The following is a 12,484-nucleotide window of genomic DNA, read 5'->3' as shown; positions in this document are numbered from 1 at the left end:
GCAGGAATCCTGAGAGAAGATCTAAATGTCAAAAAATCTTACAAGTGCATATATCGATGTGGTTAAATTTAAAACATTCCTGCACTCGAACTGCGAGATTTACGGTCTTCTTTGAAACCATCTTATTACCATCAGATTGAAGATGATTTAAAACTGTCAAACGGAATATATTCCGATATGTACGATATTTTTTTTTACATTTGACCTATTTTTGGTATTTTCAGAACTTTGTAATGTTATTATGGTTGTTAGTTGGTATTATTCTAGTGTGACATAAGTTTACTTCAATAAAACCCAAGTATATATTGAAAAAGGTAGAAAGGATCAACATTTCTTTCAAGTTTCATGTACACTCATGCTCATAAATTAAGGATAATGCTGCTACATGGGAAAATAACGCTCTGGTGGGCGGTTTGCGGGGTTTAAATCACCTCGGGGTATGACAATTCGGTGCATTTGACCTGCGGTCGTCGCACGGTGGCGCTGGCGGCAGTCAACAAACGCAGAGGTGTGTTGTTGCATGTCAGAGTACGGTGCAGCGAGTGAGTGTGCAGACGTTATCAGACGTGCTAATGGCGACTTTGTGTTGAAAATGGCTTAAAGAACACATATTGATTACGTTATGAGGGGTAGAATAGTAGGGCGACTGGAGGTTGGCCAAACACAGCAGGTCGTAGCAGGGGCCGTCCGTGTGCCACAAACTGTGATCTCAAGATTATGGCGACGATTCCAGCAGACAAGAAACGTGTCCAGGAGCTACAGTACGTGACGTCCACAGTGTACAATACCACAAGAAGACCGATACCTCACCATCAGTGCCCGCAGGCGGCAACAGAGTACGGCAGGTAGCCTTGCTCGAGATCTTACCGCAGCCACTGGAACAGTTGTCTCCAGACACACAATCTACAGACGACTGAACAGTAATGGTTTATTCGTCCGGAGACCTGCAAGGTGCATTCCACTGACCCCTGGTCACAGGAGAGCGCGTAAAGCCTGGTGTCAAGAAGAAAGTACATGGTCATTGGAACAGTAGTCCCAGGTTCTGTTCACGAACGAGTTCAGGTATAGAATGAGATTTCCACTTTGCAGCGGAATGTGCGCTGATATGAAACTTCCTGGCAGATTAAAACTGTGTGCCCGACCGAGACTCGAACTCGGGACCTTTGCCTTTCGCGGGCAAGCGCTCTACCAACTGAGCTACCGAAGCACGACTCACGCCCGGTCTCACAGCTTTACTTCTGCCAGTATCTCGTCTCCTACCTTCCAAACTTTACAGAAGCTCTCCTGCGAAACTTGCAGAACTAGCACTCCTGAAAGAAAGGATACTGTGGAGACATGGCTTAGCCACAGCCTGGGGGATGTTTCCAGAATGAGATTTCCACTCTGCAGCGGAGTGTGCGCTGATATGAAACTTCCTGGCAGATTAAAACTGTGTGCCCGACTGAGACTCGAACTCGGGACCTTTGCCTTTCGCGGGCAAGTGCTCTACCAACTGAGCTACCGAAGCACGACTCACGCCCGGTCTCACAGCTTTACTTCTGCCAGTATCTCGTCTCCTACCTTCCAAACTTTACAGAAGCTCTCCTGCGAAACTTGCAGAACTAGCACTCCTGAAAGAAAGGATACTGTGGAGACATGGCTTAGCCACAGCCTGGGGGATGTTTCCAGAATGAGATTTGGAAGGTAGGTGACGAGATACTGGCAGAAGTAAAGCTGTGAGACCGGGCGTGAGTCGTGCTTCGGTAGCTCAGTTGGTAGAGCACTTGCCCGCGAAAGGCAAAGGTCCCGAGTTCGAGTCTCGGTCGGGCACACAGTTTTAATCTGCCACGAAGTTTCGAGTTCAGGTATAGCCTGAACAGTGATTCTCGCCGGGTTTTCATCTGGTGTTAACCAGAAACGAGATACCTACTCCTTAATTTCCTTGAAAGGGACCTGCATGGAGGTCGTGGTTTAATGGTGTGGTTCAAATGGCTCTGAGCACTATTGGACTCAACATCTGAGGTCATCAGTCCCCTAGAACTCAGAACTACTTAAACCTAACTAACATAAGGACATCACACACATCCATGCCCGAAGCAGGATTCGAACCTGCGACCGTAGCAGTCTCGCGGTTCCGGACTGAAGTGCCTAGAACCGCACGGCCACCGTGACCGGCTTGATGGTGTGGGGTGGGATTATCATTAGTGCACGTACACCCCTGCCTGTCTTTGACAGAGGAACTGTAACAGGTCTGGTGTATCGTAACGTCATTTTGCACCAGTATGTCCGCCTTTTCAGGGGCGCAATGGGTCCCACCTTCCTCCTGATGGATGATAGCGCACGGTCCCACCGAGCTGCCATCGTGTCATACTAGAAAAAGAAGATATCAGGCGAATGGAGTGGCCTGCCTGTTCTCCGGACCTAATCCACATCAATCATGTCTGGGATGCTCTCAGTCGACGTATCGCTGCACGTCTTGAAACCCCTAGGACACTTCCGGAGTTCCGACAGGCACTGGTGCAAGAATGGGACGCTATACCCTAGCAGCTGCTCGACCGCCTGATCCACAGTATAGCTAACCCATTGTGCGGCCTGTGTACGTGTGCATGGTGATCTTATCCCATATTGATGGCGGCGCACATGCGCAGGAAACAGCAGCGTTTTGTAGCACATGCGTTTCGGGACGGTTTTTTCAACTTCACCAATACGGTGGACTTACAGCCTTGTGCTGTGTGTGTTTCCTATGTGCCAATGCTATTATTGCCAGTTTTGTGTAGTGTCACGTTGTGTGGCACAACATTCTGCAGTTATCCTTAATTTATATGCATGAGTGTATTTTCTATTTGAGATGGCTGATGAACTTAAGTAACAATTCGATTTTTTGTAAAGAACAGTTTCTAATAAGAACTTGTTTTCTCAAGTTTAGTGTCAAGCGGGACAGTTCACTATGGCACTTGCGTCCTCACTTGTCCGCGCAAAAGAAATTCAAACTCTAGTTCCGATTTCCAGACAACAAAGAAACATTATGATTGATGCAAGACTGATCAGATGCATTTCTTATTATTACAGCATATTTCTGCTTCGACTGAACGACGTAATGCGAATGAAGAAAATATGAACGAAAGGAATATCAGAGCAGCTATGCGTATGAACTGGAGAGTATCTGGCAAACGGAACACAGTATGTCATTCTCAACGGAAATAAATCTTCAGAAGCCAAAGTAAATTCGGTGGAATAGTAAGAGAGCGTTATAGGATCATTAATTCTCAAAATTTGTATAAATGACGTAATGGATAAAGTCGTAATTTGCATGAGGTATTTTGTCGATGATTCTATGGTATACAAAGAATCTGAAACTCTACAAAATTGTAGCGAAATGCTGAAAAACCTGCATAAGATCAACGCTTGGTGCAGAAATTGGAAACTGACGCCAAAAATAAACGAAAAGTACTGCACATAAATAGGCATAAAGATCAATTGTTATACAATGTCACGATCACAGAACACTCACTGCAAGCAGTCATATCCATGAAATACTTAGAATTAAGAATACGGAGCGATTTGAAGCAAAAAGACCACATAAAACGAGTCGCGGTTCAGGCAAATACTGGAGTGAGAATCAAAGGAAATGAGAAAACGTAGTCCCCTCACAAACGAGGGTGGAGTGTCTCATATATTTGTTGTAACTGAAATGGTTGAAATAAATTTTGGCATCCTGTTTAAAAAAAACCTCGTTCGACCAATATTTGAATATTTCTCGTCAGTCCGGGTTCGGCACCAAATAGGATTGATAGAGGAAATATACAAGATTCAGAGAAGAGCAGTGTGTTCCTTTACAGGTTCATTTAATGAGCCAGAAATGGTTACTGATATGCACAGCCAATTCAGCGGCAGACGCTGAAAGAGGGCCGTCCTGCGTCACGGTGTTCTTTGCTGCCAATGTTCCGAGAGCGTACATACCTAGAAGAGTCAACCAGTATATTGCTTTCTCCTACGTATAGGCTCGTGAATAGCCAGTGAAAGCAACTTTATAGTGACTCGACATCATACGAAAGTTTAACAGCAATCATTCTTTACCATTCGCGACTGGAACAGGAAAAGGGGAAGTGACAGCGGCACAGAGAATCCCATCCACCACATAAGCATCACACACGCTTACAGCAGCCGAGCAAATCCGCTTTTGCAGAACATTGCTATGACACCCGTCATCCTATGGAATACAACAACACGGAGATTCTGGCTTGCACGTCCAGCTATTGGGATAGTGTTGTTAAGGAAGCTGTTGAAATCAAACTATCAAGCAACCTTATAAACAGAGATGGTGGATTTTGTTTAAATGCTGCTTGTAATCCGGCTCTGTCTCTCATTAAAAAAAACAGAGGGACAGAGTTAGACTTCATCTGCTGATTAATTGTCACTATCGATATTTCTGATATTGGTTATCGTTGGTTGTGTGTTGACTCTGCGTTTACTTGTTCTGTGTGTGGTACCTTCCTTGTTTCTCCTCTGTGGACCGAGGTATTAAATTCCCTTGTACATTGCTTTCTCCTCGCAGTTGTGCCTTGAGAATGGCAGGGTGTGCTCCTGTCGAAATATCGGCGGTGGTCGACAACGTCACCCGGCAGCAAACCCGTAAGTTATTTGAACAACAGGGCGGTGATTCGTAGGCGCGTAGCTAGCACCCGGCAGCGACCCTTACGTGTTCATCACGTTCAGATCAGGCGAATTCACTGGCCATGACCTCAAAGCGAGTTCCCTATCGTGCTCCTCAGGCCACAACAGTAATTCCATGGCCTCCCGACACACAGTTATCCTATTGGCAATTGTGATCAACGTCGGGGAAGACACCAAGCATGAACGAATGTAGGTGATCCGCAGCTGCAAAATGGTTCAAATGGCTCTGAGCACTATGGGACTTAACTTCTGAGGTCATCAGTCCCCTAGAACTACTTAAACCTAACTAACTTAAGAACATCACACACATCCATGCCCGAGGCAGGATTCGAACCTGCGACCGTAGCGGTCGCGCGGTTCCAGACAGTAGCGCCTAGAACCGCTCGGCCACCGCGGCCGGCTGATCCGCCGCTGTCGTCGTTCATGGAAGCCCAGTGAATGTCGCTCATGGCAAAATACCGTCCCCTGTAGCCTGCGTCGGTGGTCTGGTGCATGTTTCGACTACCCGTTCGTCTGGATCACAGTATATCTGGACCTGACTATCGACCTGGCTTAAGAAGAAACGAATTCATCCGATCGAGGCGACGCGTTTCTGTTGATCCGATAATGTGCCCAATGCAATCATAATTGACACCTAATGGGGGTCAACATGGGAACATATATTAGTTGTCTGCTGCAAAGTCGCATGTTCAACATTGTGCACTGAGTGGTATACCCCAAAAAAGTTTTGCAACATTGCACTGTGCCGTTTCCGACAAACCTGTTTTATGGAATGGTAAAGCATCGAGTCTCTACGTTCTGTGATGAGCTCTGGACGTCAAACACATTGTTGCGTACCTGCTGTTTCCCCGTCCTCCACATACTTTCTATAGATGCTCACTACGGAACGAGTCGAACCGCTGACCAGTTTCACCGTTTCCGCTAATGTACTTTTCTTGCCGTTCGCGTGCCCGCTATGATAATCATCCAGTTTCGCCGTGGCCAGTAGCCATAATGTTTTGGTTCATAGCTACATGATGACATTTAGTATGCAGTGCGATTGATTCAATCACACTTTCTTTCAGGAACAAGTCTTTCTATCCATGAAATCTCTATTCACGGCTAATATGAAAGATTTACAGATTAATAATATGACATCCTTACATAGTAGTATCGTATATTTCCTGTTAGCTTTGTTTCGTGACTGACTCCAATCTTGTACAATCATAGTTCAAATACAGCACTTCCGTTATCACTTGCACCAACGCACTGTAAATTTTTGAAAAACCGTTTGATTCAGTTGCGTTCTCTATATCTGTAAAGTATAGTATCTAGCAGGGATGGAAACATGATGTCCTGTGGTCGAATGCCTTGGTCTTTCTGAGTAGTGCACCATATTGACTCGTTCCTCAGTGTTGATTTGAGATCCAGGTGCTTAATGGCTAACGACAATTACCGATTTCATCTTCGTACAGCGCACAGACCCACAATTTATACTCTGCCCTCCATTTAGCTTTTGATTTTGTGTATAATCGTAGCATAGTGTCCATGACCTCTCAGGTAATGTATCAGTCCTCTCGATGGGTGAAGATGTCCCATTATTACTATCTCCAAGGTGTTAGGGAGGTATTCGTGTGTTCTTCTGCCTGTAAACAAAGAGTCCCATTCGTTCTACCACAGAGATAATACGCATTCATGTATTAAAATTTTCATATTGGCATTAGTTCCTAATATCTTCCGTACTTTCAGTTGATTGCCTTTCTTTAACCGATACAGGGCCCCCTTTTTCTTGATTTCCTGGTCAAATGGCATATTTCAAGATTTACTGATAATGCATCATTCGGTGTAATGAAGTAGGCGACCGTGAAATTTAGCAGTACTCCAAGTTGAACTCTTCCGTCTAATCAGGCCGGCTTCACAAGCTTCAGGCTTTGATGGCTAACACCCGGACATTATCGTACAACTGACGCCATTGTAAATAGCTAGTATATCTTGGTTTTCAAGGGATTCCGAAATTGGCTGTTTGCGATGTTTAAAATTTTGTGCACCACGTTTGTATATTTTCTTCCCTCCTCCTCTACATGATATCTGAGCCGTGGCTGGCTCATGCTATACGCTGGATTAAACCTTCGTTGCGATTCTGTGTTTAGTTTCCCGCAGTTAGCGCGATTATGCTGTTATACTCTCCTTCCGCGGGTGACAGCAGCGGTGTGTATCGATATTCGCACCTTGGACTCTCTTTGACTTGGCGCTTACTGTTTCCGGCTGGGCGGTGTGCGACCAGTCGGTCGGTTGGCGGAGAGCGGCGAGGAATTCTCCGCAGGACGTAGTTTGGCTGGGGCTGCTGGCAGTCTCTATGCGTGTCGGAGTGTGTGGGGCTGTTCCCGTTGCCCATTTCTACGAGGTCCGTGGCTCACCGACCCTGGACACTAAAGTTGAGTTTTGACTTAATCTGCCAGCAAGTCAAGACTGTTCACGTTGTGTCGTTTGGAGTTCGTTGTCGGCTGCTGGGGTATTCCCGCGAGCAACAACTTGGTTTTCAAGGTGGAAAATGCTAGCCACTCTCCGGTGGAGTTTCACTGTATTTGGTTATTTGAATTGAAGTGCACCAGTGGAATCTTCTGCCTTGTGGTCGTTAATGTTCCGGTTACCTGTCCTGGCCATTGACATAAATTTCAGGCAGTGTAGTTTCCTCATTGTGTTGTTGCTGTCCAGCATGATGTGTAGTTTGACAGCTCCACATATGATTGGTTGTGGGCGCCAATATCTTCTACGTTGTTCCGTTGAACTCCCTGTTGGTCGGGTGAATTGGAAGATATATTGTTGGTGGGTCCGTTGACTGTGTCGGTTTGGTTATCACTGGATTGTGAATGGTTGGCCCGACTGCATATCTCACCTAAGCGGACGTTAGTGTTTGAATTCCAGGCCGACCCTCGAACATCTGAAGGCCCTTGGGCGTACTGCCCTTTTTTATTTGTTCTTGTTGTTTGAACTTGTAAGGATTCTAGCCGATTTTTTTTAAATTAAGGTTGTTTTGCAGGGGTAAGATTCTTTAGGCCTTCAGCCTTATTTAAAGAAATGTTTCACGTAAGGCCTTTGGTATTTAAAGAAAATAATATTATGGAGTTTTAAGTATTAGGCCTTCAGCCGATTTGAATTTAACTTGTTTGCTCTTGAAACGTCTGATTCTTTGGGCCTTCAGCCTAAACAAGGAGGCCGGCCGAAGTGGCCGCGCGGTTCTGGCGCTGCAGTCTGGAACCGCGAGACCTCTACGGTCGCAGGTTCGAATACTGCCTCGGGCATGGACGTTTGTGATGTCCTTAGGTTAGTTAGGTATAACTAGTTCTAAGTTCTAGGGGACTAATGACCTCAGCAGTTGAGTCCCGTAGTGCTCAGAGCCATTTGAACCATTTTTCCACGGTTCAGAATTACGACAGATATATATTGTTACTTTCTTCTAGGCGTTACATCGTTTCATTTTCATGTCCACTTAATTCTGTTCAACCGCAAAATTGCATCACTTTCATGCTTATTGTTTCAGGACGCAGCGTTGTTGTGGCATCTGAGCTTGATGAGACCACCATCACTGATCAGCGACCTCACAAAAATCAGGCGAGAAACAGAGCAAACTACATTTTTAAATCTTTCATTTCAAAGCTGCGGTGACGAGACACATGAAGCTACTACATTCCCGATTTATTAAATTCTAATACTCCCAAGTTTTATGCCGTCTCTGCAATATCTTTCCGGACACGCGAGGCGACAGTGCTCGAACGAAACTTGTTCTGGATAGCCGGGGGAGCAGCGGACAAACTTTGCTGGTGCGACTGCCGCGACATTAGGACGGCGCCGGGATTTTGTCCGGCCCGGGGCGTGTCCTAATTGGCAGATCCCTCCCTGCGGCTCCGCCAATTACAGCAGCGGCGTTCTGCCCCCAGATGGACGCTGCAAGTCGCTAACAAGCTGCGTGCGGCCGAGCAGTCTGGGACACCCACACGTTGCTCTCTCCCCACCCTCGGTGTGAGAAGCAGACACTCCGCGGGCACGACTCCCTCCACAATAGCTACAGATGTTCGCTGCTGTTCCCTTGGGCGATGTAAACCAAAGATGTTATCGGTAACTGGTATCACACAATTGCTGATATTTATCACAAATCATATTGTACCGCCGTCAGTTCACATTCTCCATTCGTTGTTCGACGTTATGTAGAGTGGGATGGAGTGCTGTGCACAAGTCCATACAAATATTGTCATAGAAAACTACACGTGTTCACTGCCGATTTGTAAAATCGAAATTATGGCAATAGTAAAAATTTTTACAGCAGCGGGAAGTGGTACATGATGATATCGATAAGTGAAATTTAAAAAACTTGTAGGTATTGGAGCCGTGTGTGGCTCATGTTCGTGCCATCTTTATTTAATATCTTGTTTTTACCGTACAGCCGCCTCGTCATTTTAATTTCAATTACATACAGGTGTCACTGAATTTCTCTCTTGCCTGCCCGTGAGTGGCAGCACCAGCGCATATCTATAAGATCACTGTCGCACTATCTCTGGGCGACTGATAGTATTTTTGGGTCGTCGTGTTTCTGGTAGTGAGTCGGAGAAGGACCAGCAGCGCTGTTGGGACGCAGCAGCAGTGCAGTCGAGCACGTAGCCCCAGTGAGGTCCGCACAGCCAGTACCAGTGGGGACGGCCGTCGTTTGGTCGTTCGATCGGTCGTCGCATCGACGACGTGTATTTATGTCGGTTCCTTCCTGTGCTGAGATGTCGCTTGTGTTCCCTCTGTTTTAGCAAACACAACACAGCATGTTGTTTCAATGGAGAGACGTCTACAGACGTTAAAGTAACCTCTGGCGTGCCAAAGGAGAGTGTTATGGGACCATTGCTTTTCACAATATATACACTCCTGGAAATGGAAAAAAGAACACATTGACACCGGTGTGTCAGACCCACCATACTTGCTCCGGACACTGCGAGAGGGCTGTACAAGCAATGATCACACGCACGGCACAGCGGACACACCAGGAACCGCGGTGTTGGCCGTCGAATGGCGCTAGCTGCGCAGCATTTGTGCACCGCCGCCGTCAGTGTCAGCCAGTTTGCCGTGGCATACGGAGCTCCATCGCAGTCTTTAACACTGGTAGCATGCCGCGACAGCGTGGACGTGAACCGTATGTGCAGTTGACGGACTTTGAGCGAGGGCGTATAGTGGGCATGCGGGAGGCCGGGTGGACGTACCGCCGAATTGCTCAACACGTGGGGCGTGAGGTCTCCACAGTACATCGATGTTGTCGCCAGTGGTCGGCGGAAGGTGCACGTGCCCGTCGACCTGGGACCGGACCGCAGCGACGCACGGATGCACGCCAAGACCGTAGGATCCTACGCAGTGCCGTAGGGGACCGCACCGCCACTTCCCAGCAAATTAGGGACACTGTTGCTCCTGGGGTATCGGCGAGGACCATTCGCAACCGTCTCCATGAAGCTGGGCTACGGTCCCGCACACCGTTAGGCCGTCTTCCGCTCACGCCCCAACATCGTGCAGCCCGCCTCCAGTGGTGTCGCGACGGGCGTGAATGGAGGGACGAATGGAGACGTGTCGTCTTCAGCGATGAGAGTCGCTTCTGCCTTGGTGCCAATGATGGTCGTATGCGTGTTTGGCGCCGTGCAGGTGAGCGCCACAATCAGGACTGCATACGACCGAGGCACACAGGGCCAACACCCGGCATCATGGTGTGGGGAGCGATCTCCTACACTGGCCGTACACCACTGGTGATCGTCGAGGGGACACTGAATAGTGCACGGTACATCCAAACCGTCATCGAACCCATCGTTCTACCATTCCTAGACCGGCAAGGGAACTTGCTGTTCCAACAGGACAATGCACGTCCGCATGTATCCCGTGCCACCCAACGTGCTCTAGAAGGTGTAAGTCAACTACCCTGGCCAGCAAGATCTCCGGATCTGTCCACCATTGAGCATGTTTGGGACTGGATGAAGCGTCGTCTCACGCGGTCTGCACGTCGAGCACGAACGCTGGTCCAACTGAGGCGCCAGGTGGAAATGGCATGGCAAGCCGTTCCACAGGACTACATCCAGCATCTCTACAATCGTCTCCATGGGAGAATAGCAGCCTGCATTACTGCGAAAGGTGGATATACACTGTACTAGTGCCGACATTGTGCATGCTCTGTTGCCTGTGTCTATGTGCCTGTGGTTCTGTCAGTGTGATCATGTGATGTATCTGACCCCAGGAATGTGTCAATAAAGTTTCCCCTTCCTGGGACAATGAATTCACGGTGTTCTTATTTCAATTTCCAGGAGTGTATAAATGACCTAGTAGATAGTGTCGGAAGTTCCATGCGGCTTTTCGCGGATGATGCTGTAGTATACAGAGAAGTTGCAGCATTAGAAAATTGTAGCGAAATGCAGGAAGATCTGCAGCGGATAGGGACTTGGTGCAGGGAGTGGCAACTGACCCTTAACATAGACAAACGTAATGTATTGCGAATACATAGAAAGAAGGATCCTTTATTGTATGATTATATGATAGCGGAACAAACACTGGTAGCAGTTACTTCTGTAAAATATCTGGGAGTATGCGTGCGGAACGATTGGAAGTGGAATGATCATATAAAATTAATTGTTGGTAAGGCGGGTACCAGGTTGAGATTCATTGGGAGAGTCCTTAGAGAATGTAGTCCATCAACAAAGGAGGTGGCTTACAAAACACTCGTTCGACCTATACTTGAGTATTGCTCATCAGTGTGGGATCCGTACCAGATCGGGTTGACGGAGGAGATAGAGAAGATCCAAAGAAGAGCGGCGCGTTTCGTCACAGGGTTACTTGGTAACCGTGATAGCGTTACGGAGATGTTTAACAAACTCAAGTGGCAGACTCTGCAAGAGAGGCGCTCTGCATCGCGGTGTAGCTTGCTCGCCAGGTTTCGAGAGGGTGCGTTTCTGGATGAGGTATCGAATATATTGCTTCCCCCTACTTATACCTCCCGAGGAGACCACGAATGTAAAATTAGAGAGATTAGAGCGCGCACGGAGGCTTTCAGACAGTCGTTCTTCCCGCGAACCATACGGACTGGAACAGGAAAGGGAGGTAATGACAGTGGCACGTAAAGTGCCCTCCGCCACACACCGTTGGGTGGCTTGCGGAGTATAAATGTAGAATGTAGATGTAGATGGTTGGGCCCGGGCCAGTGTCTCTAGGACGTCACCTGTCCAAAGGAAGTCAGTGAGTTGGATACGCACCAGCAATGCAGTCGCGATGGAGCAGCAGTTGCGGACGGACCAACACTCCAGTCAGTTGGTTGGCATGGAGCTGCAAGCAAGGCCCCATCGTGTGCAGTCGGGCTGGAGCCGCTGGCGGCGTGCATGTGTGGTTGGAGTGTGAGGTGCTGCTTGCGAGTGCTACGATGTTCGTCGTCCACCGATCTTGGACATGAAATTTGAGTCCTCGTTTACCTTACTATCGAACCTCAACTGTGAACATTTCTTCGTTTGATTCTGTGTGTCGTTGTATTGATACCTAGTGGTTGTTTTACTGGTTGCGTGGACCAAAACTGATTTGGTTGATTGATCCGTCGGCTGTCTCTCGGTTGAGTTGCCTTCAGATTAACAGATTGTTGGTCAGGCTGACTGTCTCGCCTAAACGGGCATTAGCGTTACAATTCCAGGCCGACCCTTGGAACTTCTGTGCGCCATTCCGTGAGTATTACATACTAACTTCCCTCACTGAGTTTTAGTTATTTGGCTGATGTGTGGCCTTCAGCCAAGTTTTATGTATCCTGAATTAATAATGTCATTGTCTTGCTCTTAAGGATACGATTTTGATTTTTTTT

The 12,484-nt window shown here is 47.5% G+C and overlaps 1 non-coding gene across 1 annotated transcript; it reads right to left on the bottom strand.

Moving 5' to 3' along the window:
• Positions 1-1,133: 1,133 nt before the first annotated feature.
• On the bottom strand, positions 1,134-1,208 carry Trnas-cga (transfer RNA serine (anticodon CGA)). Its single transcript has one exon. It is a non-coding gene; the product is annotated as a tRNA-Ser (tRNA).
• Positions 1,209-12,484: the final 11,276 nt, after the last annotated feature.

The sequence above is a fragment of the Schistocerca cancellata genome, chromosome 6, assembly GCF_023864275.1.
Source record: "Schistocerca cancellata isolate TAMUIC-IGC-003103 chromosome 6, iqSchCanc2.1, whole genome shotgun sequence".
Taxonomy (NCBI): domain Eukaryota; kingdom Metazoa; phylum Arthropoda; class Insecta; order Orthoptera; family Acrididae; genus Schistocerca; species Schistocerca cancellata.
This window is presented reverse-complemented; position numbering and strand designations above follow the sequence as displayed.